Source organism: Echiichthys vipera, assembly GCF_963691815.1.
Source record: "Echiichthys vipera genome assembly, chromosome: 4".
Lineage (NCBI taxonomy): Eukaryota > Metazoa > Chordata > Actinopteri > Perciformes > Trachinidae > Echiichthys > Echiichthys vipera.
Window position 1 is genome coordinate 6995814 of NC_139829.1, and position 19329 is coordinate 7015142.

The 19329-nt window shown below is 39.0% G+C and overlaps 1 protein-coding gene across 1 annotated transcript in view; it reads left to right on the plus strand.

Moving 5' to 3' along the window:
- The window catches only part of cfap299 (cilia and flagella associated protein 299), a gene marked incomplete at both ends in the record, with an annotated part of 76332 nt that overhangs the window by 42145 nt on the left and 14858 nt on the right, over nucleotides 1–19329 (plus strand). The window lies entirely within an intron of this gene.

Here is a 19329-nt window from a genome sequence, read left to right on the forward strand (position 1 = left end):
CCTGGGCAGGCCAATCACAACCCTTTATCTCATATGGGGTGGGTTTGGTACGATAGCTGAGTCTTCACGCTCTACACAAAATAGGTGATGATGTCATCTTTGGTATGCACAACCACGCTCGAGGGACACTACAGCAAGCGTAAAACTAGCTTAGTCAAGAGGACCGCTGTTCCGGCATTTTCAAATACAACCAAGATGGCTGCAGTTGAAGCCCAGTTCAGAACTAAAGAACAAGACCAAACTGTTAGAAAGTTGCAGGGAAAAGTTTCAGAGGTGTGAGCTGTCTCATCTCAAGTCAAGCTGGCTGGCGGTGTCGCCTGTGACTCAGCTTGTGCAGTTGCCAGCCGATGGTTTTAGAACGTAAGGCACGTCACCTGTTTCAACAGCCATGGAGGACGGAGGCTCAACAAGCACGCAAGAGATGAAAAGATAGAAAGAGCGAGGTTGATCTCACTATCCCGTTTCTCATTCATATTTTAAGATGCTATAGATTATATCCAGCTACAAAGAAAAGCCTGAAATTTCAGAAATGAAAGCACAAGTACAGAGAGTTGTTGCTGAAGATACACCGTATCATCTCATTGCATTGGTGTAAACTGGCAGGCTTCAGACCGTTGCAGGCCTGTGCATTGCAACTAAAAGTTTCAACTCATCTTGTTGCAAATCTTTGGTCTGAACTGGGCTTGATGTGGAACTTTTTGCATGCTGTAGTCTTTTGCCATTTGTCCTTCAACTCAGAAAGAAGTCTCGTTTTGTTGCTCTGATTTCCTTGTAGGTCTATCCAGTTGCATCCAGAGGCATTTAGGTTTACAGCTTGTCTAAAAACGACCTCTTTCACATCCAAGTAGTCGTGTGATCCATTATAAATATGGAAATGTTGAACATAGCAAATTTAATGCCAAGTTGTAAAATGAATAGTTTAGGAACAAAACCCAACCTGACCATGCAGAATGCATGCAATAATGTATTGCAGACTTCTAAAGTGAAGCTAGCCTCATTCACAATCAATTTCATATGAACTTAAGTGAAGCACAGAGTTGCTGACCAATGAATTTTAAAGCTTCATTTGTATTCTAAAGGCCGTAACCCAGACCTGAAGCATATCATTTGCGCATTTGGCGTTCAGCTGACATTTAGAGCCTGTTACAGTGAATGGAAGGGTTTGGCTTCAATTTAATTTGATGGACATATGGGCCATCGCATGAATCATGCCTCTATGACCTTTTAGTTACAGTGTGGTTGCTGTAACCATGAGGCCACCCTGCCACCTTGAGCACACCGGTGGTTCCTGGTTTGACTCAGTTATATTCATAAATGTTAACACATTTAATACAGTGGAACTCCATCATGTCACATGCAGTGAGTGGTTAGAAAGACTGGTTCTCATTAGCTCATGGACTGGAATCAATATTATGTGTGTATACGTGAGTGTGTGTGTGTGTGCGTGCGTGTGTGTTTTAAGTCCCACATGCATGTACTGTATGCATTCTTGTTTGCATGCACATGCATTGGCGCATTCAGTTGTGTGTGGTTCATGTGAGATCAACGTGCAGGGACTTCCCCTCTGTTTGGAGCTAATCCCTGGCTGTGCTGCCCAGATTAATGTGCAGTGGGAGCAAGAGCTGACAATAAGAAAAGTGCTTTTTTCACTTCAAACCCTCAAAGAGAAGCCCACTGCGACAGACACACACCACAAATGTTAACATTTTGAACGGGGATCCTGGAAAATGTTGAAACGTCTCTGAAGATGATTTGTAATAATGTATGGCATACTTGCTTTGAACAGGAAGGTAATTGTATTATGTCTGCAAATTACGTTTTGGTAGATTTGCTAAGATCAGACTAATCTCCAAACACTTTAGGAGGAAATTGTGCCCCACCCAGTGACTTTGAAGTCTTTTTTAGTTTAGGCTAAAAAAAAAAGTGGGAACAAGGAATAAGTGGATTTCATGGAAGAAGAATGTGTGCTAAAGTCGGACTTCTGAAGTGCATTCATAATTGTTAGATCCATGGTGTCATAGTTAGACTTTCTTACACTACTATGTCATTTTTGATAAGGGCTCCAATGCCTGAAATTGCTAGATTATAATATACATAGTTGTAGGAGTTTGGCAATTTTGCAGTACAGTGTTGGTATGTTAATGCAAATACTGTACGTTGTTGTGAATAGTACAGTATGTGCACTGCAGTTAAATTACAGATGATGTTGAGCTTCTCAACCTGAGATTTGTCATGACACACAAAGAACTCAATACTCATCTAAATGTTTCTTAATTTCTAAGTAAAATTATTATTTATTTTGCAAAACAAAATCCAATTTAGAGCAGCTGGCTGATACAGTATGTTTTATGTTTCAGGCTTTTTTATTTCACACTCCTTACACATTTGTGGGATTCTTCTCTCTCCTCTACACCTGTCAAGAAGACTTTATGATGTGCAAACACCTAATTTAAATGTTTACACATTATAATGTAAAAAAAAAACAGGTAAAGCTCAAACATCAGCATTACAGGGTGAGGCGGGTATTGTTCAGAAAGATTCTTGACTTTGAGACCGGGTCCTCAAGGAACATTTTTCAATTACAGACCTTTTAAAAATCCATTTTACACCATCGTTACACATTATGGGACAAATCTGTATTTCTATATTTAATTTCCTTTGAAACTATCTAATAAACAATACCTGAAGAAAGTGTAGACATCCATCTTTCTTTTGCTTCAGCTATTAGATTCTTCCCACAAAATGGTATCCTCACACCTCAGTCTGAATTTAAGCATGGTGTTTGGATTTTGGTAGATACCATCACGGTGAACTTTTCTAAGCATTTACTTTGTGGCTTCCTGTATCAGAGGATGCAAGATGTTGAGGAAATGACTTTGAGATTCAGTCATTTTTTACAGCTTTATGTGGTTGGTCATGGACTTTAGTGGCCTTTAGACATCCTGCAACAACAACATTCAGACATAAGGCTACAGAAATAAACACACTCTGAATCACTGGTATTTCTTTTGTTTGTCTGTTGTACACATACTATGAAAGTTATGTTTAAAAAAAAAAAAATCATGTTTACATCACCGAAACAGCTCAGCTGATGTAGCCAGACCATCCTCCAGCGTTGGAATATGTCGTATTAGATTCACAATGTTTCCTTGAATGCCTGACTCTACAACCCAACCCATCCCAAGGAGGCTACTTTTACTCAGGACTTGTACTACAGCAAAGAGGCAATTGTTTTACTAGTGAACATCTACGCCACATTTAGATCCCAACACAGACATGTAGTCAGTAAAAAACATGGGAAATAAAGACACTAAATCCCTTAGTCTCACTTCATCTGACAAAAACTCAACCACACTTTGTCCAAGACAAAGAAAGAAGGAAAATAATATTGTCTTAGGGGCTTTCTGGTGAGTGTGTTTTCACAGAGGTAATTCTGAGGACAACTCCCTTTCTACATCCTTGTTTTTTTCCTCTCCCCTCCGCCTTCTGCTTTACACACCTGAACTGAAGTGAAGGTTTACACCTGTGTTGGCTTCCCAGCACATCAAAGTCACTTGGATTTCCTACCTAAGTACATTTATTGAATATTTATCATATAAACCTCCTTTAGACAAGCTTTTTTTCCGTGGTTACAGACTGTAAGTGGACATTACCTCCTGTACTGACAGGATCAGAAAAACTGGCAAACCCGGCTCTGTGTGGTTTCAGTGCAACAGATTAAAGAAACATGTTTGTATTTTATAAGTGAGGTCTTTGCTTTTAATTTGTGAAGCTTCAGTAGATTTGAGTTGGAGCAGGAAAGGGACAGGTCCAACACCTTTACAGTTCTTGGAAATGTTATTAGGGTGTTTTTGAAACTGTCAATGAATGGATCACTAATGCAATTCAATCCCTAACTCATTGCAGACTGCATGAGGTGACATGCTGTTTGACCGGGTTCATTGAGTTTTCACTTTCTCAAGTGTTATCAGAAATAACTTTATAACTTTAACTCAAAGTTTTCAATGTGTTTCATTCTGTGAAAAAAAACCCTGCTCTAAACAAAATAATTGTCAGAATTCCGCTTTTCCAACAGTATAAACTGTGCTATACAATAATATATAAATTGTATTATCTCACTGATGTACGTAAAAGAGTAGCGGCGTTTTTACACACATTCTTTGTTTGCTCTGGTCCAGATAAGTTTATAAGTTCGGAAACTTTTCCCTTGGTTCGGTTTCTTTTCACACAGAAAAACGTCCAAGCAAACCAAAATGAATCTCTACGAAACACAAACCACAAGGTCATGTGTTCCGGAGTGTGCACACGCAGTTTGGCAACGGAAGTACTGTATATCGGAGTGCAAACACATTAGCCAGCGAAGATTGCGAATCCTACAGGAACAAGCTGACAAATTTTGACAGACTTCCAGAGCCCAGTAAAATAATGATCATTAACAATAAGCCCAATATTCATTTGGCCAGATATTTACACGTATTTGATGCATAAATCTAGCATCTACAGCAGCGAGATGTTGAGAGGTGATTAGGTGAACATTTGTCTGTCAAACTCTTGCAGTCTGGAGAAAAGAGAAAACATATTTTGCATTTTCCATTCTCTTCTCTCAATGAAGGAAAACTCTCCAGTTCTGATAAAAATGATACTTTTGCAGCATCTAAGCTAACCTCTAAACGAGCCACCATTGTTTTGCTTGAATGAACGTCTCGTGTTGCCGCTCCTCACAGGATGCTGATTGGCCAGCTCACCTTTGCTATGGACAAAAACACATTCCTTGGACCCTGACAAGGTGGATTTTCATGTGATATGTGGTTCTACGATTGACGCGTGATATCACGAGAATTCAGAGAGTGAACCACACCAAGGGGGAAAATAAATCAGGGTTCGATTCAACCGACCTAAACAAGGCAGGTGTGAAAACCCCCTAATTTAATCTAATGGAAAACATCTGGTTTTCAGTCAAATGCACAGCTGCCTCTCCCCGTTGCAGAGATCTGTTATCACTCCTGTGTAGCCTTGAAGACCACTGATTTTATGCAAGTGTGTTTGAGATTACTTTTGGAATTGTCGTCTTTTGTTCCATGACCGTTATTAACAATTGTATCACCGAAGACTTTCCCCATAAGTTTTATAATCTAGAGGACTGATGTTGGCAATATGTATGCAGCACCCACAAATACAGCAGAAGAATTCTGTAAGCTGTAGACCTTCAGATTCCAGTCATTGCGCTAGTCTCTTTAAATTCTAGTATGTGTCAGAGTGAAAGATTGGTATGTGTTTACTGCTGCCGGATCATCGTTGTGGTCACTGCAGCCAACATCTGTGCCTAAAGTAGTAACTTTGTGAGCTTGGGGCACTGCTGTATCTGTTGAGCTGCAGCTGACCAATGTAACATGCATTTGCCTCCACTCAAAAATCTGTTAAAACATCCGCCTCAAATAACAGGAAGGGAGTGCACTCAAAAATAAAGTTGTTTGTGGCAGCCTTGTTCGTGCCCACTTTAGAACTAAGGGTACTGTGTAATTTCTTGCATAGCTGCACTGTGGGTAACTCTGTACGATAATTTGAACCACTTCATAATGATTTGTCTCCAAGGTGACAATGACAAGTATTCGGACCCACCAAGATGAATTTGTTTCTGTTTCCAGTCGAATGACTTGCAGGATGTTTGTAATGGGCAGTTCAGCATCAGATGTTGCACGTCATCTCTGTGTTAAATCAGTTGTTCAGATGCAGCAGCTAATGCTCCATACCAAAGGAATCTTGTCGCAGTGACTCATACTAAAAAACGATTCTAACCTGATTTTGAGACATACAAACACAGAAAAGTCCAAATTGAGTATATTCAGGTCTATAGCATACAAAATCCTCTTGACTTTTGAATTTACTGTTGATGGACATGTCTGTCCCTCAGTGCTTTGCAGAAAAAAAAATTGGAGGTCACACACAAGAAGAAGCTGAAAAGATTTTAAAAGCAATTGTGGATGATGGGGACACAGCTCCAAGACCGCCTCAAATAATAATTAAACAGTATAACGTTTTTGGAAAATAATTTTGTTGTTTAAATGGCACTGGCATTCAATACTTTGATTTTCTGCAATCATGTTACCCACAACATACATTTTTATACTACTAATTTTCTTCTCCACATATGTTTTGACAGAAGTGCCACATTCTTCAGGGTTCACAGAAAAGTATGAGACACACCGGACTTTGACACTGAAAATTTGGGTTTACACCCCATGTCCCACATGTTGTTAGGTTTAGGCTATGTAAGTAATTCTCAAACTTAAGAATGCGGCAGTTCAATTTGAAATCTGAAAATCTTCTGTGGCCCACTCATACCTTTGATAATATCATAAGAAAACAAATGTAAGCCAATAATGACATAAGGTACATTCTGGATCAAAAAATACGTCTTATACTTAACTTCAACTCGCTCTTTTTCTGGTTTCCCATTTACAAAAGTCATCGGTAGTAGCTTTTTTTGTACCAAGTTTGAAGTAAGCTGAGTCGATACTAGAAGGTGGAATGCAGACCACTGATTGGTCGGGGGGAATCGTCACTGGTGTGATACAGGACATCCTGTATGTGCTATTTTTAGATAGCCACATTTTAAAATACAGCCGCCCGCAAATTTTGCCCTACACTACGCCATAAAGATGACAAATTCATGTGGTACCGCTCTGGCAATCAATTGAGAATCCCAATTACATTAACCGGCTACTATCTGCAGTGGAAAACGAAAAGGGAAAAGTAGGCCAACTAGTGCCAAAAAAGTGAGTTGAGTCAAGAAGAGCCGTACCGTCTAAATCCTTTAACTGCTCTATTGATAATCCATTGTAAATATATATTTAAAATAAACTAGAAATGTGTTGAAAATTAAATTTTTCAACCCAGTAAAGTGATGACTGACAGTCTTAACGTTGTGTTTATTTTGTAGCATATCAGTTTCAGTTAAAACAACTTTGTTCTTCCACAGTGTTGAATCAGTTGTCACAGATGATATGGCGTCTACCACAGATGGTAACATTGTTTGCATGCCCCCTTTTAACACAGATGCATGAGAAATAAAATCCTTACCACAGCTACGATTACCTCAAGGTCTCGCCTTTGTTCCCCCAAGAAAACACAGTAGCTTAGATTCTGAGCAGCTCCCCACTGTAAAACAAAGACAAGAAAACCTCAAAACTTTTGTGTCAGGCATTCATAGACAAATTCTCAGGGACTCAGATCTTGATAAATGCTTGCTTTACAAATCACACAAACTGTTACCAGTTTCACACACCTGCACAAGCAGAGCTCTGTGTGTAAGCAGTTTAGTGTTTTGTACTTTGAAAGACGATTACTGCTTATTTCAGTCGAGAAAATACATTCCTCATATGTGCTCACAGCTGCACTTGTCCTGTCATAATCTTAAAGAAAAAAAAAGACAATTTAGAATAAATAGCTGAAGATATAGAACATGAATTGAAGGTTTATTGCACATCAATGGTTCAGGACAAGCATTTCTGCTAAATGAAACACTGATTGGATTTCTTAGTGTCTCTAGAATGTACTTATTTGCCTACAGTGATTAGGGTGAAGGAGTTGCGGTAGAACTTTATTCTTCATATATGACCATTTTCATTAAAGATATTTCTGCCAATGACCACAATCAACACCAGGCATTAATTTGTATATATATATATATATATATATATATATGTATATATATAGATATATACATATATATATATATATATATATATATATATATATATATATATATATATATATATATATATATATATATTACCCTCAATGTTTGGAGGGATTTGTGGGATTGAAGTAATTATACTGACAGAGGTCAGTATTTTGACATTCAGATTTACCCTGAGGTGCTTCTTTGGAAATCATTTTTTGGGGTTGCAACATGCTGTTAGAATCTATTTTTTAATCTGAACTTGTATGCATTCATTTGACATATAGATGCAGGACAAAGGCATGACACATGCTATTTGGAACTAGAAACCTCAGAGTAGTGTCTTCTTGCAATATCATTTTTGACACACAAGTACATTGTAGTGATATTTCCAAAGAGCCCATACATGTGGACAGCTGCTGTGATGTGCCAGCCCTCAGACTTGCACATTAGAATGAAAGACGTGGTCCCTCAACAGGACAGGAAATGCAACAGAAAGGATTAAAGTGCCCACAGAGTTAATGACACCATATTCCCTTCTTTTCTTTTCTTTTTCTTTTTTTTGTAGACAAGCTTTCACAAACTCACCAGTAGACAAGCAACTCTGTTGCACTGCTTTCACATGTATTTTAGGCTAAACTTGTATTCTTCTTCCCACTGGTAATTTAAAAGCCAGTGGAATGTGGAAAAGAATTGTAGGAGTGAATGGGAGGGAGAAGATATGCCTTGCTTGGTCACTTTGGTGTCTGAAATCCGTAGCTGAGATGGCGTTTGACTGATTTGTGTTTTTACCACATGTGCCAGACCCGCCTGCTATTCTCAACCCGTAATTCCTCCCTGAATTCAGGCATGCGACTAATTTACTGTAGGGGCAGGATTTTTTTTTCCCTCTTCCATGGAGCAGAAACTTTACCCCTTTTCTGTTACAGGGCTCTGTACCAAGCGCTGTAAGTGATGCCACCTGTCAAGCTGACAGCTTATTTGCCATATGGAGAAGGCCTTTATCAGCTGCAGTTGTAGGGAGCAGGGAAATGTGTGCCACCTGCCAAGGATTTCCAACCTTTAACTCTTCTTTAACACATGTTTTAAAGAGATCTCTTTGACTTTTTATCTGGTGATAGAGCAGAGACTTTGGGGTATTGTAAGTTAGTTGTTGTGGTAGTAAAAATAAGTGTGTCTAGTAAAAGTGCCTCTTTAAAAATTAACTCCTTGTGTGTTTAACTGCATAGCAGATAGTGATGCAAATCATGCAAAAGCACTGTGCTGTTTCCAACGCCACCAAGGACCTTCCTCTCAGATTTTCTTTCATTTGGGTTTGCGCTCTGAGTAAAATACTTTCCTAGAATATATTCCTAGAGTAAAAAAACATATGGCCAATTATATAAAGGACTATTGTTTGGAGTCCTTGTCACAAAAATCAACATTAAATTGGGTTGTACAAAGATTGACTGTTAAGCTACTTGAAGTATTGATTTTAGAAAGCAGTTCAAGTCATGTTTTCATGTTCACATCCCTGCTTTAAGCTGCAGCAGGAAGTTGCTTTGGCACTACTACAGTAGGAGCATGGTGTGACTATGTTACTCTTTCCCAGTGAGCTCTAGAGCTAATAGGCACATCCAACATGTCTTCCAAAGACACCATAACTTCCAGATCAGAAACCATGCTGCTGCTTTTTCTGTCAAACTACAATATTTTCATGCAGCTATGTCTACTTTACACTAAATCGTCTGTGAGAACAATGAAAAATCAACAAACAAAGCACAATTCCCCCAGACAATGTGAACTGATGCAGTCGTAGAAAAACAGCGAAGCTACACCGTGGGCCAAACTAAGGAGGTTTTAATAGATTTTCTAAAACACCAATTGCAAAAAGCAGGATAGCATTTTCTGATTCTGAATGCCCTGTAATTTGAAGTATGTGGGTTCAAGCCACTTATTTTGTGGTGATGGCTTTACTGGCGAGTTCTCCAAAAAGACAGAGGCCAACGCAGCCGAGGGTTGAGTTAGCTGCCTTGCCTTCCTTACTGATTGACCGAGCCGCTTCCCCTTTGGTATCTGGCCACAGTTGTTCTGCCCTCATGGCTAACCTCACTGGGCGTAGCTGTCCACCATTGGGTGTTTAGAAAGCCCAATAGGAGGACACCTGCTTCTGGATTTATTTATTCCGTCTCTTGCACAAACACCAATGCAGTCTGTTTATGGATGCAGTTGGAGAGCAGTTGGGGTAAACAAATGCACAAATCTGCTTTTTTGCTAAACTGACGTCTAAACAACAACCAAACATCCCTATATTCTAGCATCCTTATTTGCCCCCCCCCCCCCCCCCCCCATTTTATTAAGGTAGGCCAAATATACTGCATGCTGTATATTGTATGTAATATTTGCTTTAGATCGCATATCCTCCAACCACTATTTGGCATTGTGTCCTTTGTAAACTTTCACAAATTGGGAAATCTTGTCATCAAGAATAAAACTTACTTACTTAACTTGTTATGGTATTTTAATTAATTTCCATTTTTAAAATCATTGTTAGTTGATATTTTTCATACTTATTTTATTATATTTAACTTGTGTTGTTACAAGCATTATCCTATTTTATCTTTTTAGGATTTTACTATTGTATTATTTTCCACTTTCTGTGTTTTCTTTTTTAATACCTGTGTTATTAATTTAGTTTTTCTAAGCTGCATTTTACTTTATGAAAGGTGCTATATAAATAAAGTGTATTACTGCTATCATAGTGCTATATAATGTGTCGCAGAGAATAAAGAAAAGTTTTCTTTGCACCATTTTGTGTGGCCTGGCTAGCCTTTGTGCCGGGCTTTAAGAGAATACAGATATAACATTAAAACACCATGTAGGGCAAGAAGTCCTTTTGAACAGTTAACTTGTGCATTTTTGTATCCGGTGCCAAGACATCTGTCTAGTGACACACCCTGTAATTATAAACGAAAGGAAAAGAAATGTCTTTTGATTATTTCCATCCTTATTGCATGCACACACAATAAGGCGTTTTATGGCACTTGCAACCAAAAAAACTTGAAATTGTCTTTTCTTCGATGCGAGGTTGAGGTGTCTCAGTACGGCTCAGTGGGTGGGATCATAGACAGTGACAGAAATGACAAGGTTTTAAATACCGTGTTTGCATTGTAAACACTCAAATATTTGAAGTCATAGTGACCGCTGAATCCGTGGGGCAAAGCTGACATGTGTTCATCTCTTTCCAGGATGGAAACAATCAAAGCCCTAGTCTTTATTTATTTTCGTAGATATAGACTTATTTTAAAGTTAAACTTGGATTTAGCCTTTTTAGTGGATGGAAAAGCAGCAGCGTTTGCCAGGAGAGAGTGTAGGGAAGTCTGGGAAGGGTGGCTGCAGTCTATCAGCGGCCCATGTGGAGGGTTGTGATGAGAGGGTATGTTAAAGGGTGCTCAAGCAGATTATGGTGACTCACAGCACTGTACAAACAACTCACAACCCTGCACTTGTATCTAAAAGGCACACTCCAACGCATTTTACAAAGAGTGAGTGAGTACAATACGGTTTGTGTGTGGTATCTGTTACTTAATGCCTCTCCAAAAATATCTGATTTGAACTGAATTTAGCTGTTACCTGGAATAACTGCATTGTGGGCCTTTTTGACAGTTGTGCATCAATCAGCAGTTTTAAACATGGTTCTGGATGTACTGGCTGTAGAAAAAGTGTCTCTTTCAACGTGCCACTTACCAATATAAATTAGCCCTTACCTTGTAAGGCCAATTCTGAGATGGAGTTATACATATTTAACATAACCCAGTTCTAGAAATGTTATTAAATAAATAAGAAAATAAGGCAGGTTGGGGTGATGGCTGGGTCCCAAAACACAGGGCTTTCGCCTGGGCGAGCCAGGTTTCGTTTTACCGTTGGAGTTCATGTCCCAGACATACTAAACCAAACCTCGCCATTTTTTCTAATCCTAACCAATTGGTTTTAATGGCTAGCCTTAACTCTCACCTTTTGTTGGCTTAAACCAGTAACTTAACGGTAGTTTTGGCGACTAAACCTTACAGAAACCAAAAGCACCGGTCATGGTTGGCGTTCATCGCTTCGTAAGATGTCATATGAATCTTTTTGCAGAACTTTTTGTACGAAAAGTTAAAGAAGATAAGAAAAAACATATCAGACACACAATATTGTTCCAAGCAGACTTGTATATGTTGAAATACATGTTTGTTATTCTTTCTTTTCTGGAGTGAAGATCGATACCACTCTTGTTTCTCTATCTCTTGTTTTTGTGCCAGATAGAGAGCATGTGGTTAACTTTGCTTAACTTAAAGAAACAATTAGCCTGGTTTTGTAGAAAATGAGAACCACCAACAACTCTAAAGGTGCAGTCATTTTCCAGATGTCTTGACAGTTCGAGGGAAGGGATGTTGAATGTGTCGTATTTTTTAATTGTGGTAGATGTGTTGGTCTGTGTGTTTTGAGTGTAGTTTGACAACTTGTTCTTGAAACTCGAGTCCAGAAATGCATTATTTTATTATAATTTTATTGGTGTGTTTTCATGAACTTAATGTCAACAGTGACTGATGTTTTGTTGTAATTAAAGTAAAAAGATCAGAGGAATAGTTACCAATATGTATTCCTGGAACAATGGGCTGGAGCTATTTCTAAGAACATGATCATTTCTAAGTGTTAGATTCACATTAAAGTAATACAAACACGAAGTCAGAGCAGTCTGCGCTTGCTAATGTAGCATAGTGACTACGATGATCTGCTCTGTTGCCTACAAACTCCCCAGTAAGTAAGCTCTGGCTCTGGATCACATTTCCTGCAGGATGTGTAATTCGGGTAGATCCCCACGGACGCAAAACACCTCGACACATATGGTTTCTCCTGTGCATCTATTAGAAAAAGCCGGCTGTGTGAAGTCACTTCCAAGTCAAATAAATAATCATCCTCAGCCTACTCCTGAACCCCTCCCCAAGTTCTCTGAAATACACACTTGTACGTAAACACACACAAAGCATGTTTGAAATGTGGTAATCAATGAAGACATTAGAGGAAAGTTGATATTTTAATGATCAGGTATTGTCGCCATGGGTGATAAGAACAAGCAGATAACCACCATGGACATGACATGTAAAGAGGACATTCATCAAGAATTGCCTCCTCTGAATCATACTATAATTAGAGAAGAAATAAGCTCAGTGTAAGATAAATGACAACCACAGCTAAATTCCCCTAAGAAACATATATGTGTGTAATGGGAAAATTAGAGACGTTGAAGGAGAGAATTGTGCAATACGGAGAGTCGGATCACTAATCTGGAAGCAGCTAACGAGTTACTCCTCGGTAAACTGGACATCTTTATTTTACAAGGTCTTTTTAAAAGAGGACCGTGCTTAAAATATTGATACGGAAATATAGTCACTCCATTCTGATACGCGTGTCAATGCAGATGCTACTGTATGTAACAGCTGTTTTTGAAAAAAAAAACGTGTGGTGCAGTGGCAGCCAAAGCCAATTCACATTACACAAATAGTGCATGTCTAAGTTCAAAACAGACGTTCATTCAAGCATGTTAAGTCTAAAAATGTATTTATTTATATTTATTTGCATTTATTAGGGCTGCAAGAAATGATCATTTCCTTTGTCAATTTGCTCTGTTGATTATTTTTTCGGTAAAAACAACAGTGACCAGCGCAGAGTTCTAAGTTGAACGTTTTTTAAACTCTCAGCGACCAGAAAAAAACTCCAAACATGCATAATACTCATGGCTTCGTCACCGCTCCTCTTTGGAGCATTGTAAATATACAACGCTCCCATTGCAAAAAAAAAAAGGACAAAACACATTAACCAATCAATTGGTTGAAGAGAAGGTAGAATTTAAGTTGACCAAGATTTTCTTTGGTTGACTACAGCTCTTTGTGATACATAACATATTGTTAGGTTGTAGGTAATGCCCAGCCCTACTATATAGAAATCTGTGTTCTTGGACATTATTTTACAAAGCAGTCATCTCAGGGTCTTTTTTTACACAACCCCATGTAGAACTGGTTTAATACAGACAACAGTCAATTATCAAGTAATGTTGGCATGGAAGTGTGATGGTAGTAAAACAGCGACATAGTTTTCTTCACTGAAGTATTGTAAATACATTATGTGGATCCCAGGAAGTGAAGCCACTGATGTTTTTTTACAGTAGCTAATAGGGATATAAACAAACAGACAAACAAACACACACGCTCCACAAGGTATATCCAGAAAGGAGACGAGAGTAAAACCTGCCACTAAAAAAGGGCTCCCACCTAAAAACATTCCTGTAGTACAGGCCATGTTTTCCTTACCCCAACAAATTTACACAGTTGTTAGTGATGGCCCGGGATTCCTCCTAAAGCGCAGCCCACCAATAATAAACAGTATGGCAGCTGACACCGCAAGACACCTGCACAGCTCCCTGACACTGCAGGATTGTTCCCAGGGACTGGACTGGGGGTTGGTGTGGGCAGAGGTGGGCTGGAGGACGGGGCCATGGGGGCGGGCAACCAGGTTTTTGTGTGTGTGTGTGTGTGTGGGGGGGGGGGGGGGGGGGGGTATTGTCTGACTTTGAGCAGCCATATGGGACCTGAAAATATTCCTTTTTTTTTATATTATATACATATTCTTTGTTCTCGATTCGTAATGTAATATAAAAGAAGCACAACAAAGAATTTGTCACCGTGTAAGAATCATGTATGAATCCAATACCAGTATTTTTTAAGTAAGAAAATGAAAGGAAACAAAACATCAACAAAAACACAGACCAAGAATAATAAATATGAACAAAAAAGACATATATATAACATTATAAGAAAATAGGTAGGTGAAAATCAACCTATTAAAGAAAGTACTAATCATTTAACAAAAAGAAAAAGAAGTACTAACAAATTAGATAAAAGCTGTTTGATAGCCTACTTAAAATTTTACTTGGTAAGGTTCAAAACTGAGCTCTGGTGTAAATAATAATCATAATAATACAACTAAACTTTATTTATACAGCACTTTTCATAACATGAAATAAAGCTTAAAGTGCTTAACAACAGGAAATAAAACCAATAACAAAGGCAAACAGAAAACCGAGTGAAAACAATAATGAATCCTATATGTTAATAATAATCAAATATATTTTTAAAAACAATTTTAAGATACCAAAGTCATAAAACAAGTACGAGAAATATTGAATTACACTAAAAGCGACAAGTACCATCTCAATGTGTTTATTTATCATATTCCTTGAGAGCTGCTAAACTGTGTTTGTCCTAAAACAATGGCAATAAAGATCTATCTAAAAACAAAGGTTGAAATGAATTAATTAAAAACAATATCATAAAAATATATTTTGAGCTGTTTCTTAAAACTATCAACATAAGTCGCTCGTCTTATATGTGGTGGGAGTTTATTCTAAACCATCGGTGAAGGCAATGCAGAGCTGTTATAAAATCAATGCTCAACGTTACAGGTAGCTATTGTATTGACGCAAGTGCTGCTCCTTAGCACTAGTTAGCTCTCTTTAGTCGTTTCACACTCTTTCTGTGTCATATACACACCACATAAACAAACACCTACAGTCACACATTCAGACATACCCTCCTCATGCCACAGGATGTCAGGTGGCCCAGCCATTGTGTCCCCACCTGTAGGACATTGTCAAAGCACAAAGGAGGGGCACAGTACGTGTCAGCCTGCTGTCAGCTTCTGTTTGACTTGAATTTGTAAATCCCTGTCTTTCAGCCGTGGGGCTTTGAAAGATTAGCCAAAGGTTTGTGGAGTAATTCACATCTGTGTGGGTTTTACTTATTGTCAAGAGGCAGGGGATCCCTCCAGTTTTCACAGGCCACAATAATTACAATTGTCAACACTGTTCAAGTTTCACTGTTTGTCTCTGAGCACATAAACATGTTCATGGTGGATTTTTTTGAGGGCGGGGTACCCACGAGGATTTGAGATGCTTTGTTGTGTTTATTAACTGCACGGATCATGGATTTAAAGGAAACTCCTGGTCTACTGTTCTTAACCTGTTTATGTAACCTTCGTCTTAAGGTCACTGGTGTTTTCCTTCCAGCCAGCTGAAACTTCAACTGTGTACACATTTTAAAAAAGAGTTTTAAAGAGGAGCAAACTGAATATTGAATATCACAAAGAGCTAGATCTCTACCTGGGACCCGCGCAGCGCTCAGCTTCTCAGGCACTAACCAGACTGATGTTTGCCATAAAGCGGGGCCTCTCACTCGCTGCCCTGTGAGGTCACAGCACCTGTTCTTGGTAATTGCTGGCAGGTGACGTAAGGCCTCCACTTGTTTTCCATGGTGTAAGGTGGAGGTCCCCAGGCTCCCTCCAACATCAGGACTGGAAAGTCATGTTGGTTGTTTGCAGCAAATAAATTAGTCTGACTTTCCCTGAGAGCGAAATGAACTTTGACTTACCTGTCAAAGGCATGTCAGTAAAACGTAATGCTGTATTTTTTTATTTAGACTTATGGTATAATATATTTCACCCTGATTTTAAAGTCCTATGTTCTTTCCTGATGAACACAGCTAAAAAAAACGGGGCAACAACAATATTTACATAAGAGACAGTTCAAAACAAAAGGTACATACATTAAAAATGTGAGAACTCAACAGGAAAATACAGACTATACAAAACTCATCCTACTAAAATACGGCAGTATAAAACAAGAAGCACCAGATCATTCATGACTACATCCCTCATCCCTCTTAAAAAACTGTTTCAGTTTAAGTTTAAAATGATCCCAGTCAGGATCCAGTTTGAGTTCTGCAGGTTGATCTCTCAAACTGAAAGAGCTGTTGATCCAAGTAAAGATTTACGTAGGGGCACGTCAGAATTCCCACTGGATGCTCCACATGTTACTGAACCCGAAGCAAAGTGGAACCACACGGTCACCGAGCACCTGCAAGCCTGGTAATGTATGCATTTAAACACATTTAATACAGAAATATGAGTGTATTTTCGCTTGTCTCTGTTCCCAATTGTACTTTTGTGATTCACAGCAGCCACACATTGCTGCAAGTCTAATCTTATTATCCAGGAAATGTGGACAGTAGGAACCTGGAGGTTTAGATGCTGCACTTTGTGTAGAGAAGCATAACAAACAGCCAATCAGGAGCCTGTTATATATAAAGCCAATGGAGCCATTGTTTTATCTTTATATGAATGGCTCTTAGTTGGAAAAAATACATTAAACAGGCCAGGACGACAGACTGTATCAAAGTTAGAGGATGTTGTTGCACTGACCTTGTTAATTTACATATCCTCCATAGATGAATATCTCTACCCAAATGTCACCACCTTTGCCTGTGCCAGGTTCACCTGATGATGACTTTTCAAGGTTGGCTGCGGGAGGACAGAAGCCAGTAGATAGGGTATCTGGCCCAGGCCCATAGCCAGCTGTGAACCTGATAGCATCTGTTTTAAACGTTTGAGAGACAGAGAGAAAGGAGTCCTCTTTTCTTCTGAGCTCTGGAGCGCTAGTTATCTCACGCCTTTTTAGTAAAGGGATCCACAGATGGCCCGTGTACTGACAGTTATACAAATGTGATATCACTAGCTGAGGTATTCCGCTTGGCTCCTCTTACTGCGTTACTGTAGGCCCGTAAGTGGGACTCATTCATGCTCAGAGTAAACAAGACAAGTCAGACACAAAAAGAGTCCTCCGTTTCTCGAGTAAGAAAGAAAAGCTTCTTTTTATCTTTGTGAAGGCAGACAAAACAACCTCTTCACACCTGAGTGTGTCCTCTGTTTGGAGTTCTTCCCATCCATTGTCATCGCGTGTTATCTAAACCATCAAATCAACATGAAAAGAGCATTTCATGTTCCGCTGTCACCTGAGGGGATTTTGACAACTTGCCTCTCCTTTGCTTTGTCTGAATCCGGTGACAAAATCATTTGTCATCCTTTTTTTCCAGGTTATGTCTGGTTTTGGGCTCACTTCAAAGACCTGGTCTCAGATGAGCAGACAGGAAGCCGTCTTTAGATTTATGTGTTTGTTTGTGTTGGAGAATCCAAGCCTTTTTTTTTCTTTTTACTTATGAAGTTCTAATCAGAAATCAGTGTTTGGATTATAGGGAGGCAACCTGTCGCCCTAACTTCCAGTAGTTAATTTTTCTTTTAGGTCTTAACCCCCAAGACATGGGAGCTCCCCAGTTTTTTACAGTCATTCTGAGGAGACCAAAGGGTATATGGCTGTTGTGTTCAACCTTTTGGTTAATACAATTAAATATTTCAATTTTCTTTGAGCACTCAACAAGATATAACCGTCGGTCTTGGGTCTGACTGTCAGTAGTCAAGATTCAGGTTTTCTTCATTAGTACGTAAATCTGTTACGCAGACGGGAGATTCCGTGTTCCAGGATTACAACAAGTAAAAGCAAGTAACATCAGAGTATCAAAAAAGTAGTCTCAAGTATAAGAACTCATATCATGAGTCATATCTAAAGTGTTTCCCATGGGATTTATTCAGCAGCGGAGGGGGAAGGGTTAGGGTAAGGGTTAACAGAAAATTTGACCATCCCGGGTCAGCCCAACTTCCCGCTGGATCAGCAAACTGTCTGTTTTTGCAGTTACACATGTTAGACCCAGCGCTGCCGCTGGCCTCCAGCCCGCTGGCCTCCAGCCCGCTGTGAGCCCTGGCGTTGAGATTGGTGCTGGCTGAATTTGACTCGCTACAGCCGTTAACTGGAGGTTGGTCTCCGCAGGGTGCGCTAGCTTGATAATTATTGTCTCATTTGTGGTTTGAACAGTAAATTTAATCAAATTCACTGCCCTGTATCGCTATTTTCCAAGCTCATGTCTACTTTAGGGATTAACTGATTTTGCCATAATTGCAGTTATATAACGTCACAGTTTCATAACTGCATATTTCAGTTTTGTTACATTTCTAATGTATTTAAATTCATAGCTACAATATCAGTGGTGTCCTGATCTTGCATTGTTGCCCTGTGAAAGCAAATCTTGTGAGTCACGTTGTTTGTGTGTGCGATGAAATGAAAATTAAATTTAAAAAAGAGTTGAGAAGAGCTGTAAAACATGTCAGAGGGAACTGATATTACAGCTATATATTTGTTAAGAAAGTGCCTTAAATTTACAACGTGGGAGCATTTTGGATATCTACAAAATGAGCAGGGAGTTGCTGCAGAAGATGGATATCGAGTTTGCCGTCTTAAAGTGACTCCAAATCGACCAGCACTTCAAATATGTTTCAACATCTTTGAGATTATCATTCACTCTTTTATGTCAAAGTAAAAAAAAAAAAACTGAACTAGTGGATTTACCATTACTAAGCTGGACCAAACCAATTTAAACTGTGCTGGAGGAGGTCACAACGTCTTCCGGTTTACTGTATATATCTGGTGGGATATGTAGTAGTTACCTGAATGTAACTCCAGTTCTATGAGGACATGCTGAACCCTGACATGTTTTATGTGCGTCTTTTTATTTACTACCTATTTAAAACAAACCAAAAACTATTAAACATATTAAACTGGAAAAATTAGACTATCTAACATTTTCTTTCAGACTGAGTCTAGTAAGGAAAGTCACATGTTGTATCATCTTTTAAGGCCCCCTTTTTGTCTTTACCTGACTTTACCCCCCTTATTTAACCAAAAAAGG